This window comes from Nyctereutes procyonoides, unplaced genomic scaffold (assembly GCF_905146905.1).
Source record: "Nyctereutes procyonoides isolate TBG_1078 unplaced genomic scaffold, NYPRO_anot_genome, whole genome shotgun sequence".
Taxonomy (NCBI): Eukaryota; Metazoa; Chordata; class Mammalia; order Carnivora; family Canidae; genus Nyctereutes; species Nyctereutes procyonoides.
The window spans coordinates 10,960,340-10,984,169 of record NW_026575051.1 but is presented as its reverse complement, the minus strand read 5'-3'; the positions used below and the strand labels follow the sequence as shown (position 1 = coordinate 10,984,169).

Below are 23,830 nucleotides of genomic sequence, written 5' to 3'. Positions count from 1 at the left end.
TCATTCCCTTGGAAGGTTCATATTCAGATAGTTTTCATGGATCATTTAGTGGCTGGAGATCACAAGTGTTTGTGTCTGGGTGGGTGGTTCGATCTGCATGCTTCAATTAGCACCTTCTTTGAAGAACTCTCAAACATACAGAAGACTTACGAGATGCAGTGGGGTAGCAGAGGTAGAGAGGCACATAAACCATGTCCCCGGAGAGCTTCCAGTCCAGTGGAGGTGGTCCAGCCCCTGACATCAGGTGCTCCCAGTCTCTTGGGGGAAATATAGTCCCGACTCCTCGTGGAGTCCCCAGTCTCATGGAGGAGGCATAGGGTGAATTCAGTCTGATGGTGAGATAGTTCATATTCTTGGGGAGCTCCTAGTTTCATGGGGGAGAGACAAACCCTGCTTATCTAGCCTGATGGAGGAGACCTGAGTCTTGCTTTCCGACCCGGTTTGATAATGTGTGACGCACACAGACCCTCAAAGAAATGGACAAGATGGAGCAGTTCTTAACCCCATAGCCTTCTTTTTCCATCCACAATAGAAGTGGGGGAGATAGAGACCGTGGCAGCCCGAGCAGAGGCAGAGTCAGCAACACCCTTTGCTTGGGCTGTAGCAGCCACTTTTACTGGCCTCTGCCTGCCCAGCCCCACCCCGAAATATGTGGAGGCTGCGCTATCTTTAGTGGTCACCCTTTGTAATCTTTAGAGGCCGTTGCTGACGTGGCTGCTTCCTGGGCTGGACCTTTCTCCCTAGAGAGCTGTGCTTTTTGCTGGGTGAGAATTTGGCTTGGGGCAGGGCGGGCAGTACCGAATGACTGGGGGCTTCCAAAACTTGGTTGTGGTCCCTTGCCTTCTCCTGAGTCACGGTGAAACTTTGGAACCTTTTGGACCATCTGTTTTAAGGTTGGAAAATAATATAGTAGAAAGGACAGTATTCGAAATCATCTAGTTTTACCTTCCCATTTCACAAAGGAGAATGTGGAGGCCCAGAAAAGAGAAGTGTTTTTTTCAGAGTTGCTTAGAGGTTGTGCTGGGCTTACAGCCTCACTCCTGAATCTGGAGAAGAGGCCTGGTAACCATAGCAACTAGGGAGGTCCTGGTAAAGCCTATGCCAGGTCAGTTATTACCCCTGCTCAGAGCCTGCTTACTCCCATCCCACTTGGAGTAAGACCAAAGGTATTTTCTGCGACATCAAGCTGGCCTGATCTGGCTCCCATCCACCTGCCTCTCTGCCACTTTGCTTCTCATACATGCCACACTAGCCTTCTGGTTGTTCCTTGAACATACCACGACATTTCCACCTCAGGGCCTTTGCACTTGCTGATCCTTTCACTTAGAATATCTTCCTTAGATATCTGTATGGCTCACTTCTTCACCTCAGAGAGCCCTTCCCTGACCATCCTAAATAAAATGCCCTTTTCCCTACCATTCTCTAGTCCTCTTAACCTGCTTTACTTTTCTCCAGTGCATTTGTCACCATCTTAAATGGTATGTATTCATTTATTTCTTAACTCCTCCTGTTTCCTCCCGTTAGAATGTAAATACCAAAACATGGTCAGTTTTCTTCACTGCTATATGCCCAACAACCAGAATACTTCTTGACACATAGTAAGTGCTTAATATCTGTTTGTTCAAAGAAGGAAAGGAGGGAAGAAGGGAATATAAAACACAAAAGGAAATCACTTGGTGTTAAGAATGGTTTGATTTAGTTAGGACAAAACAAAACAAAAAAAGAACAAAACTTGTTGGGTGGCAGAGATCCCATCACTTCCTGGTGTCCATCTGGACCGTGTCCTGGGGACAGCATTTCCTGTCTGCCCCTCAGTCCATCCACCTTGCATTATCCTTTTCCCTCTAACTAGAAAAAAACTAGGTTAAACTTCACCCTTCCAAGAAAACAATGCATTTATAAATGCCCTGGACATGGAAAAGCTCCAAGTCCTTCACTGGAGCTCTTCCTATCTTTTGTTAAATGATGGAACAGAGATTGTGCTGGTGGAAGGAAGCTGCATCTTCTCCCTTGGGGTTTTTAAGTCTTAAAGTTATCTGCATGATCAGACTCCCTTTTTGCAAGGACAGAGACGAGTACCCAAAGATCTGTGTTGAGGATCCAGGAGCAAATTGGGGGTGGGGATGCTTACCCAATATATGAATTTGGGTTGGACTCATGAAGCTGGGAGGTTGGAAGGGGAAGCTGAAAGCTCCCGGGTTCTGGTCCTGCCTTTTAGTGGGTGGCCTTGGCTAGTCACTTCCCCTCTCACAGCTTAGCTTCCTGATCTATAAAATAAAAGAGTTGGGCTGAACTTGAGGGTCAGGTCTCCTGGGGAGCCATGCAGATGGGCTGTTCCGTCCCCTCCATACTGACATCGGTATTCTGACACTCTTTGGATCAAATACCAGGTTTTCAGTAAAACCATGACTTCCTTGATAAAGTTGGAAACAGAGGCGACAGTTAAAAAAAAAAAAAAAGAAGTAATTGTTAAAAAGTGTTTTCAGTGCCAGTTACTGTAGTAAGTGTGGGGTTTTTTTCTTTCTTTCTTTCTTCTTGGTCTTAACCTGTAAGCAATGACAAGATCAAACAAGTTTCATTTTGAGTCCCCTGCTTTACAGTCTGAGTCTGTATGGCGTTGACTTACCACGTTTACTTTCAACTAGTCCGGCTGTTCCGGGGTAGGCTTTATCAGCCAACTGCTCAGCCATTAGGGGAGGAAGACTTGTTCTTGGGCAGTTTGGACGCTCAGTTTTCAGCACCCGTGTAGACCTGGCACCTCTTCCCCATTTATCTGCCATCTTCCTCCCCAACCTCCTCAATCTAACTCAGTGAGCTGCTGTCATACATCAGTCTCTTTGGGGGACTGTCAAGTTCCAACTACCTTCCAGACTCCAGCCTCTTGCCCAGGACCAGTTATCTACTTTGCTGGGCCCAGAGCAAAATGAAAATGCGAGGGCCCCTTGTTTAAAGCTCAAGACTGGGGATCCCTGGGTGGCTCAGTGGTTTAGCGCCTGCCTTCAGCCCAGGGCGTGATCCTCGAGTCCCGGGATCAAGTCCCGCATCGGGCTCCCTGCATGGAGCCTGCTTCTCCTTCTGCTTGTGTCTCTGCCTCTCTCTCTCCCCTCTGTATTCTCATGAATAAATAAATAAAATATTTTTAAAAAATAAAAATAAAGCTCAAGACTTCCAAGATGGCAACCATAGCACATTAAACCAAATGTGGGGCGTTGTAAATTTACACGGGTGCCCTGCCCTTGCAGCCAGCTCTGTTCTTCCATCCTACAGTACCAGGACCGTAGATTTATAAAACACATTTGAAGGGTTTTGACAAGTTTTTTCAGAAGGAATTTGAGGTGTTGCTCTCATGGCCTATGAGGTTCAGGGCTTCCAGCTGGAGCCACCCTGTGTTTGGGAAATCCCACGTGTGAGGGAGGGTTTGGGTAGCATCCTTGGGTGCTGGTGGGAGGCACAGGGGACGATGGGTTAGAAATGGTTGCATTGCCCAAGCAGCAGAAGCATCATTTGCTTTGTTCTTTAAAATGTCCTTTGATGGATAAACAAAATATGGTATATCTGTACAGTGGAATATGATTGAGCTGTAAACAAGAATAAAGCACTGGTATGTGCTACAACACAAATGAACCCTGCAAATGTTACATTAAGTGAAGGAAACTGGACACAAAAGACCACATGTTGTATGGTTCCATTTTTAAGAAATGTCCAGGATAGGCGAGTCCATAGAAACAGAAAGTGGTTGCCAGGGGAAGAGAGGGATGGGGAGTGATGCTAGCTGGTATGGGGTTTTTGGGGGGTTGATGAAAATAATCCTGAAGTTAGTGGCGATGGTTGTACAACCCTAAGAATATGCTAAAAGACCACTGAACTATGCAGCTTAAAGGATAAATTTTGCAGTCCATGAATTATATCTCAGTTGTTGTTTTTTTTTTTTTAATGTGAAAATAAAGGTCTTTTGAAGGCTTGGACTTGAACTCTTTACCTTCTGCCCTTGGTAGGTGTGGTGGGATCAGTGCAAGAGCAGCCTTCTTTCCTTCCATGAGCCCCTCCCTCTTCTTCCTGCCTCACCTCCAGCCACAGATCATCTCTTGAGCATCCCTCCTACAAAGCTCGTTTTCCAGGAAAGATCTTCTGGAAGCATTCAGGCTAAGTGGATATGTGGCTGCTAAGACTTAGCCTCATCCAAAGTATTTGCATATTAACTTATAAAGGGAGAAAGCTTTTAGGTAACAGGAATGAACGTTTAATTTTAGAATTCCAAGAATGAGCAAGTGAGTGTGGAAGGGTGTTAGGTTTCAAGATGTCAGGGTGCTCAGTGGCTCTGGAGTGGGGCGGGGGGGTGGCTAGGTGCCCAGGTGCCCTTTCCAAAGCCCACGGAGCCAACTGACCCCAAGGCAGGGCCGGGCTGGCAGTGGGTGAGTGGCAAGATGAGAAGCGTCCCTTTGGGACAAGTGTCTTTGCCCCTCGCCTGGCCAGTTTCCTTTATTGTTTTCCTGGCTTTGGGAAGGGGGCGGGGTGGAGAGTGGGGTGGGGGGTAATGGAGAGTTGACCGTAGAGGACTGCTGGATATGGGGGACATCTTTCCAGTCAGGTCTCATTTCTGTTCTGTTACTGTGCTTGGTTCTTGAATCAGGTGGCCCCAATTTGAGACAAACTCCTCACCTGGCTCTTTTGCTTCTGTCCCTATCAGTTCAGCCCTGCTCATCCTTGCCCAGGGCTGCTCCTCCTCCTGTGTCCCTCTCACATACCTGGCTGCCTTTCCCTCCATCCCCAGTGTCATAGCCCCCATCTTTCAAGACCCAGTGCAGTTCAAGCTTTAGCTCTTTGAGAATCATCTTTGGTCAATATTAAGTGCTCTTTCTTTGTATTTTCTGTGGCTCTTGGATTCTGAGATCTTTATCTTAATCATCTTTGGATCTTCAGTGCCTGACACGGTACTTGTACACAGTAAGCACTTAATAGATATATATTTTTAAATTTTATTTATTTATTCATGAGAGACACACAGAGAGAGAGGCAGAGACACAGGCAGAGGGAGAAGCAGGCTCCATGCAGGGAGCCCGATGTGGAACTCGATCCTGGGATTTCAGGATCACGCCCTGGGCCAAAGGTGACACTAAACCACTGAGCCACCTGGGCTGCCGGATATGTTTTTCTTTAAAGATTTATTTATTTATTTTAGAGAGCACAAGCAAGGAGAAAGGCAGAGAGAGAGAGAGAGAGAGAGAGAGAGAGAGAGAGAGAGAATCTCCAGCAGACTCCCTGTTGGGCATGGAGCCCAGTGTGGGGGCTTGGTTTCATGATCCTGAGATCATGACCTGAGCTGAAATCAAGAGTTGGATGCTCAATCGCCTGAGCCACCCAGGTGTCCCATCACTTAAATGCTTTTGAACTACACTGAACTACAAATTCCATTTGGTCCTGTGAGGGAGCGGGGAGCAGCAAAATCAGTGGGAGAGATGCTGAAGAGATTGTAAGCCTTAGGAATGACTTGATAAGACACAAGAGAATAGTATTTGTGGTGTGAAAGACTGACGTCTTCTGAAGCCCTGCTACCTGTAGATGGGGGCATCTCAGAGCATCCTGTCATGTGAGATGATGAACAGAGGGCATCTCTGGAGCTGCCACATGGAGTAGCTGCTTCCATTAGTCTCCATTCCTGAATGATCTCTTAGATCAAGACTTCCATCCTTAGTCAGAGGACCTGCATGGACACATATTTATTGAGTACCTACTGTGTGTCAGGCACTGATCTGGATTTTGTCATTTTGTTGGAGCTCCATTGTGTGATAGATTTGGGGGGGCACATCCAGAGGAGCTCCACTGCTGTATTATGGATGTGGAGGAGCAACAGAACCTTTGAATATACGCTGCCTAGGCTAGGAGAGTTGCTTTTCCCTGAGCCTCTTGGGTTTTACCGATTCCTAGGGATGTTAAATTCCCATATGATTGCTCCTGGGTAAGAGGCATTGGTGTGTACATCATGAATACTGCCATTCACATTCTGCCTCTGTGGGGAGGAGGGAGGTGAGCATGAGACAGGGCTCCACTTTCAGCCCTGTGCATCTGGTGATGGATGGCGGCCCTGGCTCTGTTGGTTAGGGACACAGCCTGAGATGGCTGGCACATGCAAAGGGTTTAACTGGAGAGACTTTAATGAAGAGTATTTAGAAAAGTGTGGTCAGAGTTAAGCAAGTCAGAGGTAAGAGGCACCCCAGGGCTGACAACAGTGGGAAGCTATTACCTCCTACTTGGCCGGGGAGGAGGGAGCTCTAGAGAAGGGGCCCCCAGTAATTTCATGATCCTGAACAGATTCAACTACTGCCAAACTGGTGAGGTAAAAGGAAGAGGGAAATAAATGCTTCCGCTTTATCCAAATCCATGTGGAAGCCTAGGGAGCCCAGTTGATGCAATCGGTGGTCCAATAAGAGCAGAGAACAGTGTGTGTGTGTGTGTGTGTGTGTGTGTGTGAAGTTGAGAATGACCATCCCTGGCTGACTGGGCATTCTTCTAATGCTTAGCTGACTCCCACATTTCTTAGGTTATTCAGCATGTGAACGTGTTAACCAGTGTTCATGTCTTCTTAGAATCATGGCAGGATGGGCATTGGGTGGTTTTTACTAGAGCAAGAAAAACAGATAATAGTCATTGATGGCAGGCACTGAGCATCCTAAGCATTTTATGTGCATCCTCCTTAAATCTTTACAGAGACCCCAGCAGGTAGGCACTATTATTGTCCTCATCTTCACCATGTTACCAGTAAGTATGTGGGACTGAGAGAGTAAGTAGGTTGCCTAGTGGCTTAGCTAACAAGAGGCAGAGTTGGGCTCTGACCAGTTCTGTCTGATTCTGAACACATACTTGTGACCTCTCAGTGCCTCTCAGGCCTCATTCCTCTGCAGTGGGGCCCTACTTATCCTGTGGCCAGTGCCACATGTGTACTGGTCCCACTGCCTGGGATGGTCTTCCTACTTCCTCTCCACTTGACCCAGTTGAACCCATTGTTAGGACCCAACTCAGATCTCACTTCCTCAGTGAGACCTTCTCCAACCAGTCCTGGACTCCACACCTCTCTTTCAGCAAACAGTGACCAGCAACTATCCACCATACCCTCGGGATGATCTGGCTCTCTCGAGTGTGTATCTCTCCTCAATATCCAAGAAGAACAAAAAAAAAAAAAAATCCAAGAAGACCAGTTTTCACAGGTACAGGTCTTAGGTCTTAAAGGATTTTTTTTTTGAACTCTTATTAACTCATTTGAAAGGTTGAATTGAAGAGACTTTAATAAAGTGATTATTTATATAGCTGTAGGGTTAAGGGAAACAACAGTGGTGGTCTGGTGCCCATGGACTAATACCAGAGCTTTGGGGGGGGTGATGTGGAGGGGGGTAGGTGGAAGCAAGCCATTACCACCCTAGAGTGGAAGGAGCTTTCTTAGAGTGAGCACCCATAGAGCCCAGGTATGGCTGTCACCCTGGGAGAGGGACCACATGGTAAGAACTGATGGATCTGAGGGTTGCTTTTCTGCTTAGCTAGTAAATGCCCATTGAAAGCCAACAGGGAGGATTTTTTCAAAGGAAGGAAAATAAGCTAGAGCTAAACTCAGTAGGAGCTAACAGTCTAGTTGGGTGTTTGGGGGAGAGAAGACAGGCATGTACCCCTACCTAAAATAGTACGACACTTCTGCAGAGCAGTATTTCTCCCTGGACAGATGAGACATACCATTAGTCAAGATTCAAGCCCAATGGAGGTGGACATTTGAGGAACCAAAATTGTTGAAAGCTTCATTGTAACAGGGAGGAGGTGGTGTTGATCCAAAGGCCTCCATGACTATTTCCCCAAAGGCCTCACACAGGCCAGAGAGGCTTCTGGGTAGAGCATGGCCAGTCTGTGTTTCAGCAGTTTTGAAGGTTCATAGTTCTTAAAAAATGTCTCTTGAGGGTCCCAGAAGTTTGAATAATTGTAAATGTCCTTCATCTTTGGGGCAGACCTAAGGAGAGGCTTAAGCACAATGTCCCCCACACCCCTCGGAGTTACCCAGAGTCACTTAGGAAGATTTGATGTTGCACGGAGAGGACCTCAGTTTTCCTCCATATGGTGTTGCTTAATCTCATTTCTTTTTTCTCTATTCCTATTTTTCCACCCACTCCTGTTGGCCAAGACCCAACTAGGCACTGGAAGAGTAAATTGTAGGCAAGCAGTTGGAAGGATGAAAACCCTTTGGTTGGGCCTTTCTTTTCTAGCTCTTGTACATTTTGGTGTTAAATTTCTTTTGATTTTTCTCTGCTGGGTCTTGGACATGCGAGGAGATGCTCTAGACATCCCCAGTGCCCTTTTCTTTTCTGAACACACTACACATCCTCCATCCTCTAGGCCTTTGAGCTCCTGGTTCTTACTGCCTGGAAGACTCTCTCATCCCTCCTCATTGACTTGTTGGATAGTAGGGAGCAGTGGGGACTGTGGAGCATTCCATAGTTTACAACTCCATCTTAAGAGTTTCTGGGCTTCTGATCTATAAGTTATGGCTTTGATTGTTCCTTGGGGTGGGTGTATCTGTTTGCCTTGCCGGAGACTCAGGAAGGAAACCAGTAGGTGAGTGACACAGCCTAGGTAGAAACTTCGAAGCAGGGAACCAGAGGAGACACTCAGGTGGAACAGCTGATCCATGTGGCTGAAATTCAGGGAGAAGGAGGAAATGAAGCTGAGGAGGCCAGACGAGCCCCTGAAGAAGCTGGGCTAAGGCACCTCTACTATATCTATTATTGGGGACCGGCAGGATTTGGGTGTGGCTTGGGGTCAGTTGCAATGGTAGACTCGGTCCTGGAGAGACATCTTTCATTTTATAAAAAGGAGATTCTCTGCATACCAGACTGGGACCTGCTCTGGCACCTTTGCTTCTCAGTGCTGTGTGGGTTTCAGAGATCAGATCATGCTTTGGTTCAGGTTTTAAACTTTCATTATTCCTTTATTACACAAATAAAAAACATAATAAAGATAAGCAAAGAAGAAAAGGAACTGAAATTAATGCCACCCATAATCCTGCCACCCAGACATCATTTACATTTAGAACTTGGGTGTACGGAGACTTCCCAGGCGATTTTCTATATTTACAGAGTGGAAGCAAACCATTTAGATGGTATTTGTAGATATATTTTGTAACGTGTGTGTGTGTGTGAGTGAGAGAGAGAGAGAGAGATTTCTGTTCCATTAAAAAACCATAAATGCTTACCCCAAATTAAAACTGAAGAGGATAAAGAGAACTCCCCTTGCCCCCCTCCCCTCACCCCTAATTCGATTCCTCAGAGAAAGTCCTCTTTAAAAGTTTCCAGTATATCCTTGATTAGGGAACAATGTAAGAGGGACAGTATGCATGAAGTAACAAACTGGGGATATTGGTTGTTGCAACTTGTGCAAATATTAGCTGTCACGTGTCAGCAGGAAGGTGAAGGCTGGGTTTGAAGGGACTGGGAAGTAGTCTGCAGTTAGTGAAGGGGCTTTCAGAAATTGATATCATAGAGTTAGGGAAAGGAGGAGATGCTGAATTTTTGAGGCCTGAGTTTTGTTTGGATTTATCACATGGATCTTGGTGAGGAGTGAAGGGGAGGGAGACTGCAAGCAGGGGCCAGATACTATGACATCTTACCTCCTGGGCAGGGATTGGGGTAAGAAGGGTGGCTGGTATGCAAATGAGCAAGGGATCTGTCAGGAAGCAGTGACATAATTGGTAGATATTTATAAAAGTACCCTTGCTTGACAAAACAAAAAGTTGGCAACTCTGTGTTTAGTCCCCCAAATTAAAAAAAAAAAGTTTTAAACAAATCTTTGAATGCTAAGAATCCGAGCAAGACTGGGGAACTGGATAAGGAGTCATAAATGTCAGATTTGGTTCTGGTTTTGGCTCTGGCTATGCAGTCTTGAACTGTACCTTAATTTGTTTAGATCTCAGTCTTCTTATCTGCTGTAGATCAGTGGTTCTCAATCCTGGATGCACATTAAAATCAGTAGGGAACTTTAAAAATACCCAATGCCAGAGCCCCACTCCAGCCTAAAGGTGTCTGAATCAACTTTGGGGATGGGACCTGGGAATTTTTTTAAGGCAGCCAATGTTGAGAACCCCTGAGTAAGGAGTCTCCTAATTACTCATTTTGGCCCCAAAATGTTACAGTTCTGCTTATGGTATTATATAATTTTATTCCTTTCAAATACTGTGCACCAGTGTTACATAGACTTGTTACCTACCCAGAATTTTTACTTTTTTAAGAAAAATTCCCCATGATTCTCAGTAGGCCAGTGATAATAATGCCAATGTCCTTTGTCTGGTTAGTTGGAATCATAAACATAGTGAAACATCAAATAAATGATTTTTGCCCAGGAGTTGAGAACATGGACTTACTTTCTCATTCCTTCATTTTGAAAAAGCTACCGACTAGAGGCCTGACTTATAAAAAGGCCATTTATAAAGAAGACCCTGGGGGCACCTGGGTGGCTCAGTCAGTTGAGTGTCCAACTCTTGGTTTCAGCTCAGGTCATGATCTCAGGGTTGTAAGATCAAGCCCTGTGTCGGGCTCAGCGAGGAATCTGCTAAAGTTTCTATCTCCTTCTCCGTCTGCCCCTCCTCACTCTCTCTGAAGTGAATAAATAAATCTTTTTTTTTTTTTTTAAAGAAGACCCTGAAAAGCTCAGAGAGGAGATGTTACTGGAAATGTTTTCGCTAGAAGAATTATAAATACCGTAAGTTCCGAATTAAGAGGTCCAGTTTGGGGAGTCTTTATCAGATCTAAATTCTACATGGAGTAGGGGATGTTGAAAGAGACTTGGTGCTGTTTTATCTTTACCATTGAAGTTTCTGGTTTTGTCTCTTCCTAAATGAGTCATTTTTTTTTTTAAAGGAACCCAACTCGGGGAGGTGGGGAAACCACTGCCGGAGGTGCCAAGGAGGGGGTGGGCAATGAGGCTGATTATCAGGGGACTGAGTTTACACTTGGGCCTTTCACCCGGGAGGGCTGGAACTGGGGACCTGTCTGCTAAGGGTGTATCAAGACATGAGGGACACAACCTGGAGGGGGTGGGGTAAGGTAGTGAGTGGCATTGATGTTCATTTAATTTATCAAGTATTTTCTGGAGTGCTCTCACCAAGCATGTGGCTCAACCCACAGGTTTAGGAGATTGTGAATAGAGGGGAAGAGACCTCCTGGTTTTCAGTCTAGGTGGGGAGATGGGTCACAGATCGTGGCGGTTGGTGCATCCCTTTCTGTCTGCACTTACAAACACATGAAGTGAGGTGCTAGTGCTCATGCCAGTGTAAACAGTGCAAATGCAAATGTTAGTGCAGGCAGCATTGCAGAGGAGGGAAAATGGCAGCCTGATGACCCCGCTGTGAAGTGCTGGGGTGCCTGATGAAACACACACTGGCCCGGCACCTCCACACATCACTTCCTCTTTCTGTGCTCAGTTGTCCCTGGTGAAGAGTGACCCCACGCACCTGAGTCACCCGGGCTCCTGATTGCTGTTCAGGGTGTTCACTGTCCTTGATGCCTGCAGAGGTAGGGAAAGGACAGAAAGTGGGGAGCAGTGGCCAGACCCTGGCTTTGGAAAACCAGAGCAGCTCCATGTGGGTTGGGCCACATGCTCAAGGGGAGGAGGAGCACAAGGCAGGATGCTCGCTGATGCCCAGCAAGAGTTTTGTGTGCTCGGAATGCTCCTTTTATTCCACACTGACCTCTGAGGGGGGCCCGTTTTCATCTTTTCTGAGTGGTGTGCAACCTCCTACAGTTGTGCCTGTGTGTTTGCTAAGTTTGTCACAAACTTCCTGTTTGGGTATGGTCTGAGGCCCGAAGCTTTGTTGTGTTTTGAAACCCGGGTGTTCACAGAGGTCCGGCGCTTCTCTCTGAGAGGCCATGGGGTGGCCCCTTTGTTCTCCTTCCTTTTGCTGACTGTTGCCATCTTCTTTTGCAGAACTTCTCTCTGGGAAGGGCTCTGTCGCTTCTGTTCTTGCTCTCATTATCCAGGGTTGAGAGCTGTGAGGTTTGAAGGCGGGGGGTGGGGGGAGGTGGGCAGCATTTATTGGGCCCCTTATGTAAAGCCACGTGCTGTGCTAGATGTTTTTATACGTGTGTTGTATTTAGGCCTCACAGTAGCTCATGCAGGACCAGGCTGCATGAGCAGTGAGGTTGAGTGACAAACCTAAGATCGGACAGCCTCTGGGTGACCAGGTCAGGATTTGACCCCAGGCCTGACTCCAGAGCTCCTTATTTCAGCTAGGTCATGAGGACCCCACTGCTCCTTGGGTTCCACTGGTTTGAGGAGCTCTTCATTTCTTATTGGGCCTCTCAGCAGACAGCATCACCTTGAGCCCTCTAGTTTTCTCCCAGACCTTGTTATTCAGCTGATACCCATTCTCTCGGTATGGGGTGTTATCTGATGGCCCTTGAATATTTTGCAGAATTTCGTCTTTCCCACTCATACTCCTCCTGTGGCCCCACGAAGCCCAGAATTATTGTGTGGCCCGTGGCTGATGACTGAAGTGGATTAGGGGCAACTCCCAATTCCCTAGAAATGGAGTATCCTTTTTCCCACTTCTGGGCATCTGGCACTGACCATTTCGCTGGTGGGTTTCGTCACCACGAACCCCACTGAGCTGGATTTCTCACATCTCAAGCTCTTCCCTTGAAGAGAGAAGGAGAGAGGATATCTATCTATGTCTGCGAAAGCATGTGAAGGGGTAGCTAAGGAAGGATGCCAAGACCTTGAATATGTGGGAGCAGGAAGAGGAGGGGGAGCTAAATCTAGCACCCTCCTTCTCATGGGGATAGCTCTTATAGGATGCCAGACTCGGGTGTTTCTGCAAGGGAACAATAAGTATGCTTCCAGAAACTTCAAGATGGCCCTGTGTCCCTTCCCTTGCCCATCCCAGTTCTCCTGTATTTTCTGAAAAACTTCTACCAGTGCACCATCCGAGCTTCATCGGCATTGTTCTGCATATCAAGTAATGTTTACCAAGACCCTGTGTTGAGCAGTGGGCAACCCCAAGCATTTTCAACATTAATATCAATCACCTTCAAGGGGTTGGCAGTCTACGTGGAAGGTCAATGTAGAGCTCAGAAGAGCCAGAAGAGCTAAGGATCTGGGGTGATGTAGCTCAGTGGGCTGCAGGAGCCAACCAAGAGGGGCATGCTGCAGGGAAGGAACATGCGTGTGGGGAACCTGGGTCTGCCGGGCATAGAAAAGGGAGGGGCTACGGGATGGGGTAGAACAGAGGGTGCCTGTGGGAAACAGGACTGAAAAAGTTGAGTGCATCATTGTTGAAGGAACCCAAGGAATGACTATGGACTTAGAAATTTTCCCATATCTGGAGCTGCCAAAACTGAGCAGGACGGGGCTAGGTAAAAATGGTGCTGTAGGAAGGCTCACCTGGCTGGGTGCCCTGTAGATGGGGAATGCTGGGAGGTGAGTAAGAACCCATTTATCCTGTTGAATTTTAGGAATGAAACTTTGAGGGCTTGGACTAGGGTGGTGACATGAATATAGAAAGGGAGATAGAGAAATGGAAGGTTTCAGGCCCCCAGTTCTAGCCCTCGCTACCCATGTGACCTTGAGCAGGTTACTTAATTTCTTGAATCTCAGTTTCATCGTCTGCATGCGGAAGCTAAAAACACCTCACAAGACTGTCGTGTGAGGGTTTGGCTTGTGTGGCACCCAGCACACATGGTGTTGCGGGTGCTCAGCAGAGTATGAGCCCTCTTGTGGGGTACAGGGCCCAATTTATGACCTGTGGGGAGGAGTCTGGGGAGTGTTCAGAGGGCTCTCTAGGGGCTGACTCTGGGAGCCTGGACAATGGTGCAGCCTTACAGAAGCGGATGGAGCTGTGGAGGCCTCTGGACTCAGTTTTGGGAAGATTCTACTAATCCAGAACCCCCCGCCCCCACCCCAGCCCTGTGGATTGTGCTTCTGTGAAACCATGGCTTCTAGTTTCAGCTGGGCCCTCAGTGCTGCTGGCCAGCAACCAGCTCTCCAACCCTGGTTGCCACTGGGTGAGACCAATGAGGCACTGAGGGCACAAAGTTTAAGGAGGCTTCTGGTTTTCAGGCTGCCCGTGTACCTACATGATTCCCCTTGATGGGGTGTTCCACACCACACCCCTTGTCAAGCTCTTGTCTGCCCTTCCTTCGTTCAGGAGACAACCTGGCTTTGTTTATTCATTGACAAGTTCAAACAGCTCAGCTTGGTCCCACTCAGGTTCCTGCCTCTGCTCCCTTGTGGATACTGACATTGGGTCTCATCCCAACCTGATTTTCTTCCACTCAGAGATGGACACATCTCTCCTCTTGGCCAGAGAGAACCTTCTTCCTATACATGAGTTTTCCACATCTTCTGTGGCTCCTGGGACCTCACCCCCTTCAGTCTCCTGGCTGAAACCAAACCTCAAACCTTTACTCTCTAGTTCTCATTCCTTCTCCTCCTGTCCTTAACAGACAGATGTCTGGAAAGAATGTGCCCTCAGATTTTGCTCCTCAGTTGACACAGCTCACTTGGGCTGGTTCCTGCCTATGGGAGGTGTATGTGGCACAGGGGAGGGACCCTGTTGGATTTGCTGCAGAGGGCTCCTGCCCTCCACAGGGACTGTCATCGTCAGGGCACCTGCAGCCTCCATATTGCCACACCCAATGGACACTTCACTCCTTATCTTTCTGGACTCTGCTACTTTTGATGTTGGACAGCTTTCTCCTTTTTGCTCCTCTCATTTCTCTTGGTTTCCTTCATTCCACCAACAAATCTCTCTGCAACTGTTTCTTGAGCACACTCCTGTGTGCCAGGCTCTGGCATGTATCATAACACCATGCCCCTGCTTATGGGGAGTCGATAGACTTGGCATGAGGGAAGAAGGTAAAAAAATATAAACAGATGTCAGATGCTAGTAAATGCTACCAAAAAAAAAAAAAAATAGAACAGAGAAGGTGGGTGGGGGGGATAGGACAGGGGCTGGGGCGGTGGGGGAGGGTCCCTCTAAGAGAGTGACATTGTCACCAGAACCTGAAAAAAGTAAAGGATGCCCCAGGAGAGGAGTGTTCTGGGCAGAGTGAAGAGCAAATGCAAAAAGTCTTGAGGAAGGAGCCTGCTTAGGATGTTTGAGGAAGCCATTCTAGCTAGAGGAAATTGAAGATGGGCAGAGTGGGAGAAAGAAAGGTCAAGGAAGAGGATGGGCCAGGTCACGTGGGCCCCGAAGGTCATTTCAAGTACTTTGTCTTTTATATTGAGAAGAGATGAAACACTCTCCAAGTCTTTTGAGCAGAAGAGTGATTTTTAAATGATCGCTGAGGCTGCTGTAGGGAGCATGGTGCATCAGGCGGCTCGGGCTGCCATAACAAAATACCTCAAACTGGGTGGCTTGAATAACAGTGGGGTATTTTCTCACAGTTCTGGAGGCCAGAAGTCCTAGATCAAGGTGTCAGCAGGGCCTCACTTCCTCTGAAGGCACTGGGGAAGGATCTGTTCCAGGCCCCCCTCCCAGCTTCTGGTAGCTCCTGGTCTTAGGCAGCAAAACGCCAACCTTCACACAGCAGCGTTCTCTCTGTGTGACTGCCTGCGTCCTAATTTCCCCTTTTTATAAGGGCACCAGTTGTACTGGATTAGAGACCCACCCTACTCCAAGATGATCTCATCTTAATAGCTAATTACATCCACAATAACCCGATTTCCAAATAAGGTCATTCTGAGGTACTGGGGACTAGGACTTCAACCTAAGAATTTGGGGGAGATGCAATCCAACCCATAGTACAGTTTGATCCACATAATAGACAGATTGTTGAAAGGCAAGCAAGGGTGAAAGTAGGGAGACCAGTTAGGAAGTCCTTGCAGTAATCCAAGGAGAGAAGCTGCTGGTGGGGGTGATGAGAAGTAAGTCTGGATGTATTTTGAAGAATCAGGTGACATCCTTTGTTGGTGGACTGGATGTGGTGTGTGAGGGAAAGAGGGGAGTCACAGAGACTCCCGGGTTTCAGGCCTGAGTAACTGGAATAGAGGTGGGTGTCTTTCTCTCCTAAATGCTCTTCTCCCTCGGGGACCTTCCTCAACAGCCTTTGCAGGGTCCTCCTCCTGGGCGGGTCCATCAGCTGTTGGATTCTTCAGGACTCCAGCTTTGGCTGCTTCTCCAGTCTCTCCTGATCCATAGGATCTTTCCCATGTTGAAGCCAAATATCCTGAATATGCTTTTTGGGTCACTCCTACAGGCCCTGGCTCTGGAGGATGCTGAAGGAGGAAGACATGGAAGCAGGACGACCCTGAAAGATTAAGCGTCTTAATCCTGAAACAGGTAGCCGCTCTGAAATGTTTTGTGATGAAGGGGTCCTAATAGTATTTCTTTGATATCTATGGAGTGGAAAATGTGCCAATAAGGGGAGAAAGGCTGCTGTGGGTCTGGTCACCCATAATTTCTGGAAGAGTTTCTTTGGGAAATGGTTGGTGATTGTGGATTCACATATTGGCATTCAGCATCACTTGGAATGTGCCTCTTCTCTCTCGACTTTGCAGAGTGGTTGTGAATAGTGAAGGTGACAGAGGACAGTCACTGGTGGTAGCTCTAGATGTGTTCAGGGGGAATTAAATTAGACCTTTCTGGAGAATTGTAGTAGAGAAGGCTGCTCTGAGAAACCCCGCAGAGCCTATAAAGGCAGATTCTTGAACCAAGGAGCCTTTGATCTGGCCCTGGACATTTCTAGGGTTTTTGTTTGTTTGTTCAAATCATCTCTAGCCCTGTGTTTTCTTCCAGACTCAGTGTGTCCCTCTAGAAAATGGGCACATGGCTGTGATTCCTTTGCCACGTCTCACACAGGAGTTGTCTGAAGGGTCAATAAGTTTGTGTATAAACAGATTTTTTTTGGTTAATGTTTAAATCCTGGCATGGCAAGAGATGACTGTTTCCCACAATCCTCAGTAACAGTGGGGAAAGGAGGGTGGTGGGTGTCTAATTTGATTGTCTTGGTATGCGCAGGTTCTTTTTCTTGGCAGGTGCCATACTTTTCATCTCTCTTATGTGAGACTGAAAGTTGATTGCCTCTTTTTTTGTTGTTGTTGTGTTTGATTTTTTTTTTTTAAGATTTTATTTATCTATTCATGAGTGACACACACAGAGAGAGAGGCAAAGACACAGGCAAAGGGAGAAGCAGGCTCCACGCAGGGAGCCTGACATGGGACTCGATCCCGGGTCTCCAGGATCACACCCTGGGTTGCAGGCAGCGCTAAACTGCTGTGCCACCAGGGCTGCCCTGTGCTTGATTTTGATTTAATTTTTAAGCCATTGTGTCTTGGGGTTCCAGGAAGAAACAGGTGGTTCATTCAAGTGGAGTCATCCAAAAGACTCTCCTGAAGAGACTGTTTAAGTGGTGTAGGCAGGGTTAAGAGATCTGAGCACAAGATGTGGAACTACCCCATGGCTAGCTATGTGTGAGGGAGCTGTTACCATGCGTAGTTCTGAAAGAAGAAAGAGGGAAGGATCGGTTATTAGAACTGGAAAGAGAAGCTCCATGGAAAGGCTCTCTCTGGTGGAGAGATGCAGTCAGCCTTCAGCCACATAGCTGGGAAAGAGCCAAGCGACGAAATATCCTCATCAAACTCCCTTGTCAGTTCTCCTGTCTCCTTTTTTTTTTTTTAAAGATATTTATTTATTTATTTATTTATTTATTTATTTATTTATTTGAGAGAGAGAGGCAGAGACACAGGCAGAGGGAGAAGCAGGCTCCATGCAGGGAGCCCAATGTGGGACTGGATCCCAGGTCTCCAGGATCAGGCCCCGGGCCTAAGGCAGCGCTAAACTGCTGAGCCACCCAGGCTGCCCAGTTCTCCTGTCTCCTGATGGTATATTCTGTTAGGCACACTCAACCAGAAGCTGACGGCTGGGAGCCATGCTGGTGTTTTCCATAGAGATCAGACCCTTGGGAAGAGGGGCAGGCACAGAACTGAGTGCAGAAGTGGGGATAGAGAGGTGCAAACGGGAAATATCTATCTAAGCAAAGATGCAGATTGCTTGGATTATATTTCAAGGGATGTTTCTATCCAAAGAGGCGTTTTTTGTTTGGTAGAGTAAGTGAAACTTTGCATTATGAGGTCAGCCACATAGAACTGTTGGCTGTGAGGGCTGGAAGGAGCAACAGAAATCTTCTAGTCAAACTTCATCCTTTTTGCAATTGGGAAGACTCAGGAAAGTCAAGTGACTTGCTCAAGGCCACTCATAATTTCTTGAAAGTGTTTCTTGAAAGTCAACACAAAACCACTTGAAACAGTTAAGAAATGGTGTCAAGTAAAATCCAAGAACATGCAGGAGAAAGCTGTGAATTGGTGCTTTCTTCTCATTTATCAGTCGGACCCTTTGGGGTTGTGACCATTGTCAAACCCAACTCAAAGGGGCTCCCACAGCACAGGGAATTAATCAAATGGCTCATGGTACCTGTGAAGGTCCGGGATAGGGTGGATTGCATTGTGGGTGTGAAATAGCAGCCGACATCAACATGATGTCAACCATCCAGTATCTTTTCATCTCTCTGTTACTCTTCTGTGATGTCAGTTCATCCCCAGGTTGGCTTTTCTCAGGGAGCCGAATGGCTGCGGAAGTTCCTGGGCTCATAGTTGAATCCCTTTGGCTTGAAGGAAAGAAGCATCCTTGCCAGTAACTTCTTAAAAGACTGAGAAAGTATCATTCTCATAATTCCATCCTTAGCACACCAACCTTGGCATTTCATTGGCCAGAACCACATGCCCACTCCTCAGCCAATCCCAGTAGTCAAGTAAATGCCGTCTGTTGATTGGGAGGGATGGGATGTTTTTCTGATTGGTCTATTCCTCTCCTGGAGGAGTGCAGGGCGAAGAGGAGGAGACAGAGGTGACTGTTGCTTGGGGAAGAAGGAAAGTGGCTACCAGGAGAGTGGCTGCTGACATCCACTATACTGGATCAGCTATAGAAACCTTATTCATTTAAACTAATTATTGGAAGTAACAGTGAGAGGACACCTGCTTTTAACAAGTGAAGGTCTGAATCCATAGCCTGGTTTCAGGCAGAACTTTCCCAAACAGTTCCCATCGTAAGGCTTGCAGTTAGCATCTGCTTTTCAGTCTGTTTAAAACGTAGGCTCTTCTAGTAGGTTTTAACCATGCTTTCTACAATTCTGCTTAATTTCTCATATGCTTATTCAACCCTTTTATAGCCCGTGTAAACAGTAGAGATTAGTAGAGATTAAATTACGTTAATGAGTCTCCTCGTTTAAACCTTATCTATAAAATGGGAGTGAGAATAGCAGCTACTTTATAGATTGTTGTAAGGATTAACTGAGGTAATCCAGGTAAAGTGCCCAGTCTTCCAGTAGTTGGCCCAATAAATGTTACCTTTATTAGTGTCATATATCTCAAAATATTGTCACATTTATGTGTTTATGTGCACATTTAATCCAGGAAATTAACTCTCTTCACAGCAAATATATTATTTGTCACTGATTAGTTCAGTTAGAGATGAGGTAAATAAAAGTATTAAAAAATTTAGTGTTTATGGATTTTTTTCCAATGGAATGCTTTTTATTTTAGAATTCATTTTGGGGAAACTCTAAGAAAGAAAATTTTAGGTAGCATACAGTTAAGTTAAAGTAGATATACTCCCTGAAAAAGAGGAAATTTTCATTTTACAGTAACTTATTAATGTATTCTTAGTTGAAAAGTTTTATAAATTGTTGAAGGCCTGGGCAGCCCGGGTTGCTCAATGGTTTAGCGATACCTTGGGCCCAGGGCCTGATCCTGGAGACCTGGGATTGAGTCCTGTGTCAGGCTCCCTGCATGGAGCCTGCTTCTCCCTCTGCCTGTGTCTCTGCCTCTCTGTGTGTGTGTGTGTCTCTCATGAATGAATAGATAAAATCTTTAAAAAATAAAATAAAATAAATAAATTGTTGAAGGCCTGTCATGACGTATCCCAGCTGATTTTCCTACCGATGTTCTCAGTTTGGAGGCTCTGGAGGGGGTAAGTGACCTTCCTCAGCTTTGGCTTCCCAAACACCATTGGGCTTCTCTGGGTAGATGGATTTTAGTATCACCGAAGCTAGTCTTGGGTGTTTATTTCAGTTGAATTTTAACTGACAAAATGCTGTGAATTATTCTCTGAAGCCTTTAGTACCATAAGGCAGACCTCTCAGAGTCTCAGCAGGGTGAAGTATCTTGATTTGGGGGTTCCCAGATTAGTGATAAGAAGAGCACAGGTTGACCCTGTACTCCCTCAAGTACTCTCAAGCTTTAGGACGGCCTGTCTTTATTTGACTTAGTGCAGCAGGAGAAATTCACTTGAACACAAGTCTTGATAAATACAATTCATTTTATAAAGAAGAAACTATTTACTCTCAAGTCACTAATTTAGAATTGTTACTGTCATTTTCTACCAGTAGAAGGAAAATCTTGCAATACCTAAATAGTTCAGATTAAAAATTGTACCAACAGTTTTTCTTTTTCCACCATTTGACCCCCCAAATGATAAATCTGTTCAGTTGGATTTGGCCTTCAGTTGTGTAGCATATGCCTCTATGTGTGGGAAAGCACACGCACGCACACACACACACACACACACACACACACAAGAAACACATGCACAGGGACGGCTGAGTGGATTAGCGATTGAGCGTCTGCCTTTGGTTCAGGGTATGATCTGGGAGTCCCGGGATCAAGTCCCACATCCGGCTCCCTGAATGGAGCCTGCTTCTTCCTCTGCCTATGTCTGCCTCTGTCTCTGTCTGTGTCTCTCATGAATAAATAAATAAAATCTTTTTTAAAAATGAAAAAAACAAAAAAACCCACACAGGCATAGAGGGAGTTAGGGAGAGAAAGAGAGAATGTAATTTGGTTGAAAACCCCCAGAAAGGAAAGGGTGCTTGTGAGAAAATCAGTGTGTGCATTAGTTGCTGGGAAGCTAGTACTTGTAACAGTTGCATCTTGGAGCTGCCAAAAGAGTATGACTTTTTAAGATGTCTTTTGGAGTCATTAAAAAACCCCAAACATACACCTAACCACCCCTGGCATCCAGAACAGTAATAAAACATTCCTCATTCTGCTTCACTTCACATGCCTGCTTGGCTTTGCCACAAACATGTTTTGCCTTCCAGCCAGGGATTAAGCTTCTGTGTGAGGCCATGACTGGTGTGAAAGCAACTTCTCTGTCATTGCTTTTTTTTTGGGGGGGTGGAGGGGGTGGGGGAACTGCTTGCATGCCTGTGTGAAATTCTGAATGGAATTCTGGAATTGCAGCACCGAAGAGGGTTTTGAGGTCTGTGCCTTCCTGCCAGGCTGTTTGAATGGTCTTCATCTTGACTGACAAAAGGTGACCTAATCCTGACATGTCACTGACCTCTAACATTTCATGGATCCTCAGTAAACAAGGACATGAACTAAGATGTGTCTTTCTCATGAAAAAGCAGACTGTTCTGCAACACACCACATAATGCAGTTACTGCCCTGTTCACAGCCTCATTCTTGGGCACAGTGTCACCGTTTGAGTCCTGTTTGTGTTCTCACATATGCTCCTACAGCACAGTCCTCAACTGTTCTAGTAGACACTCCATCTTCATTCAGATTCCTTACCACTTGTTTTTATTCAGGTGTATCTCTCTCTACAGCAGGCTATTCGGTGTGTATAGTTATAGCTCAGTGTTCATTTGGACAGACATTACCACAACCCTGTTGCTTTAATCAGCTTGGGCTGCCATAACAAAATACCACAGACGAGTGGCTTAAAATAGAAATTTATTTCTCACGGTTCTGAAGGCTGGGAAATCTAAGATCAAGGTGTTGGCAAGGCAGGTTTCATTCTGAGACCTCTTATGTTGGTCTGTAGGCGACCGCCATCTTGCTATGTGCTCACTTGACCTCTTCTTTGTGCCCTTGTGAAAAGAGGAAGCTCTGGTGACTCTTCTTATAACGACATTAATCCCATCATGGGGCTCCACCCTTGTGACTCATCTTAACCAAGTTGGTTCCCAAAGGCCCCATGTCCTCATACTATCAGATTGGTGGCTAGGATTTCAACATATGAATTTGGGTTGGGGGTGGGGGCGGACACAGACTTAAAGTCCATAATAATCCTGAATCTTTATTTGTGGCTCCCTTGGAGTGCTTGCAGGATTGTTGGTCCAGGAGCCCTGCAGTAAGTAGAGAAAGCCTTAGAATTATTGCTGTGAACAGGTACAGCATCTTACAGGTGGCTTGGTGGATTACAAAATTGGAAGACCTTTACTGCAGAATTCAGGGTGACCTAGGTAGACTGGTGATCTCCTTTTCTTTTCAGATCTTGGTTTCCTAGATCAAGATGCCAAGCTGTAGACCGATGCCAAGCTCGGTCAGCCTCCATGAAGTGTGGGTGGTTCAGTATTCAGTATTCCCTGATCACCATCGATAGGATACTTGATGGGCCTCTAAAAAAGAGGCTCTTAAAATGAAAGCCTGGGAAAATGGGTTATTTCTTAGCACTTTATCCTCTTGGGTATTTACTTCCTTTTCATGGGGGAAAGGAGGGCAGTAAATTATAATAAAACTGTTCCTGTTCTATTAGAGATCAGTATCTTACAGGGTCCTTTTAAATGTATACAAGTATGGTAATGTCCATATGGACACAGGCGTGTGTGTAAGCACATACATGCATACACACACAAAAACCTGTGCCAGGTGGAATATTTTAAAATATAATAAGGCCTTTGAAAGTTCCTTTAAACTTTCAAGGAACAGTTAATTTCTGTGTTATATAAACTGTTCCAGGATTTAGAAAAAAGATGGAAAACTTCCAGATTCTTTTTTCAAGCAAATATGACCCTGATAACAAATCTGGCAAGCCCCCAAAGGAAAGCTGTATACCAGTCTCTCTTAGGAATGTAAAAATTTTAGATAAAATTCTAGTGGGTAGATTTCAACAATAGTGTGTGAATGTTCCACCATATGCAAGTAGGTTATGGAATGCAGGAATGGCTTCATATATATAGATTTTCATTTGATTGACATAAATTATTTAAGTAAAAATATGCAATAATCTCATTAATTCCAGAAGAACATTCAGTCAACTCAACTTCTAATTTTTACAAACCACTTAAAAAAGAATATATAAAATGACCATTCCTTCATATGATAAGGAAGATTGAGTTCACACAGCCTCCTGTCATTATACTTTTGGGGGCCCCAATAAAGGCATCATTGGATATGGCTGCGATCAAAACAAAAAGCCCATGTAGAAAGTTACAAAAATAGTAACTTTAGAAAATAAATATTGTAAGGAAAAGGGTAAAATTATCATTGCAGATTGCTTAGTTGTAGATCAAGAAGTCTTAAAGAGATAGATTACTTGTATATAGTAAGATAAAAACTAAGGATTTGGAAATCCTGGGTGGCTCAGTAGGTTAAGCATCTGACTCTGGATTTCGGCTCAGGTCATGATCTCAGGGTCTTGAGATCAAGCCCCGTGTCAGGCTCCACACTCAGTGTGGTGTCTGCTTGAGATTCTCTCTCTCCTTCTCTCGTTGTCCCTGCCCCCAATCCCACTGATCTCTCTCACGCGTTCTTTCTTTCTAAAATAAATAAGTAAAACCTTTTTTTTCTAAAGATTTTATTTATTTATTCATGAACAAGAGAGAGAGAGAGAGAGAGAGAGAGAGAGAGAGAGAGAGAGAGAGAGAGGCAAAGACACAGGCAGAGGGAGAAGCAGGCTCCATGCAGGGAGCCCCACATGGGACTTGATCTGGGGTCTCCAGGATCACACCCTGGGCTGCAGGTGGCACTAAACCGCTGCACCACCGGGGCTGCCCAATAAGTAAAATCTTAAAAAAAAAAAAAA

The 23,830-nt window shown here is 45.8% G+C and overlaps 1 protein-coding gene across 12 annotated transcripts in view; it reads left to right on the top strand.

The window, feature by feature from the left end:
• The window catches only part of TRERF1 (transcriptional regulating factor 1), a 210,610-nt gene that overhangs the window by 67,988 nt on the left and 118,792 nt on the right, over positions 1–23,830 (top strand). For all 12 annotated transcript variants that reach the window (XR_008665137.1, XR_008665136.1, XM_055330778.1 and 9 more), the window contains exon 3: positions 16,224–16,306. The gene's annotated coding sequence lies outside the window, so the exon portion shown is untranslated. The remainder of the gene's footprint in view (positions 1–16,223; positions 16,307–23,830) is intronic.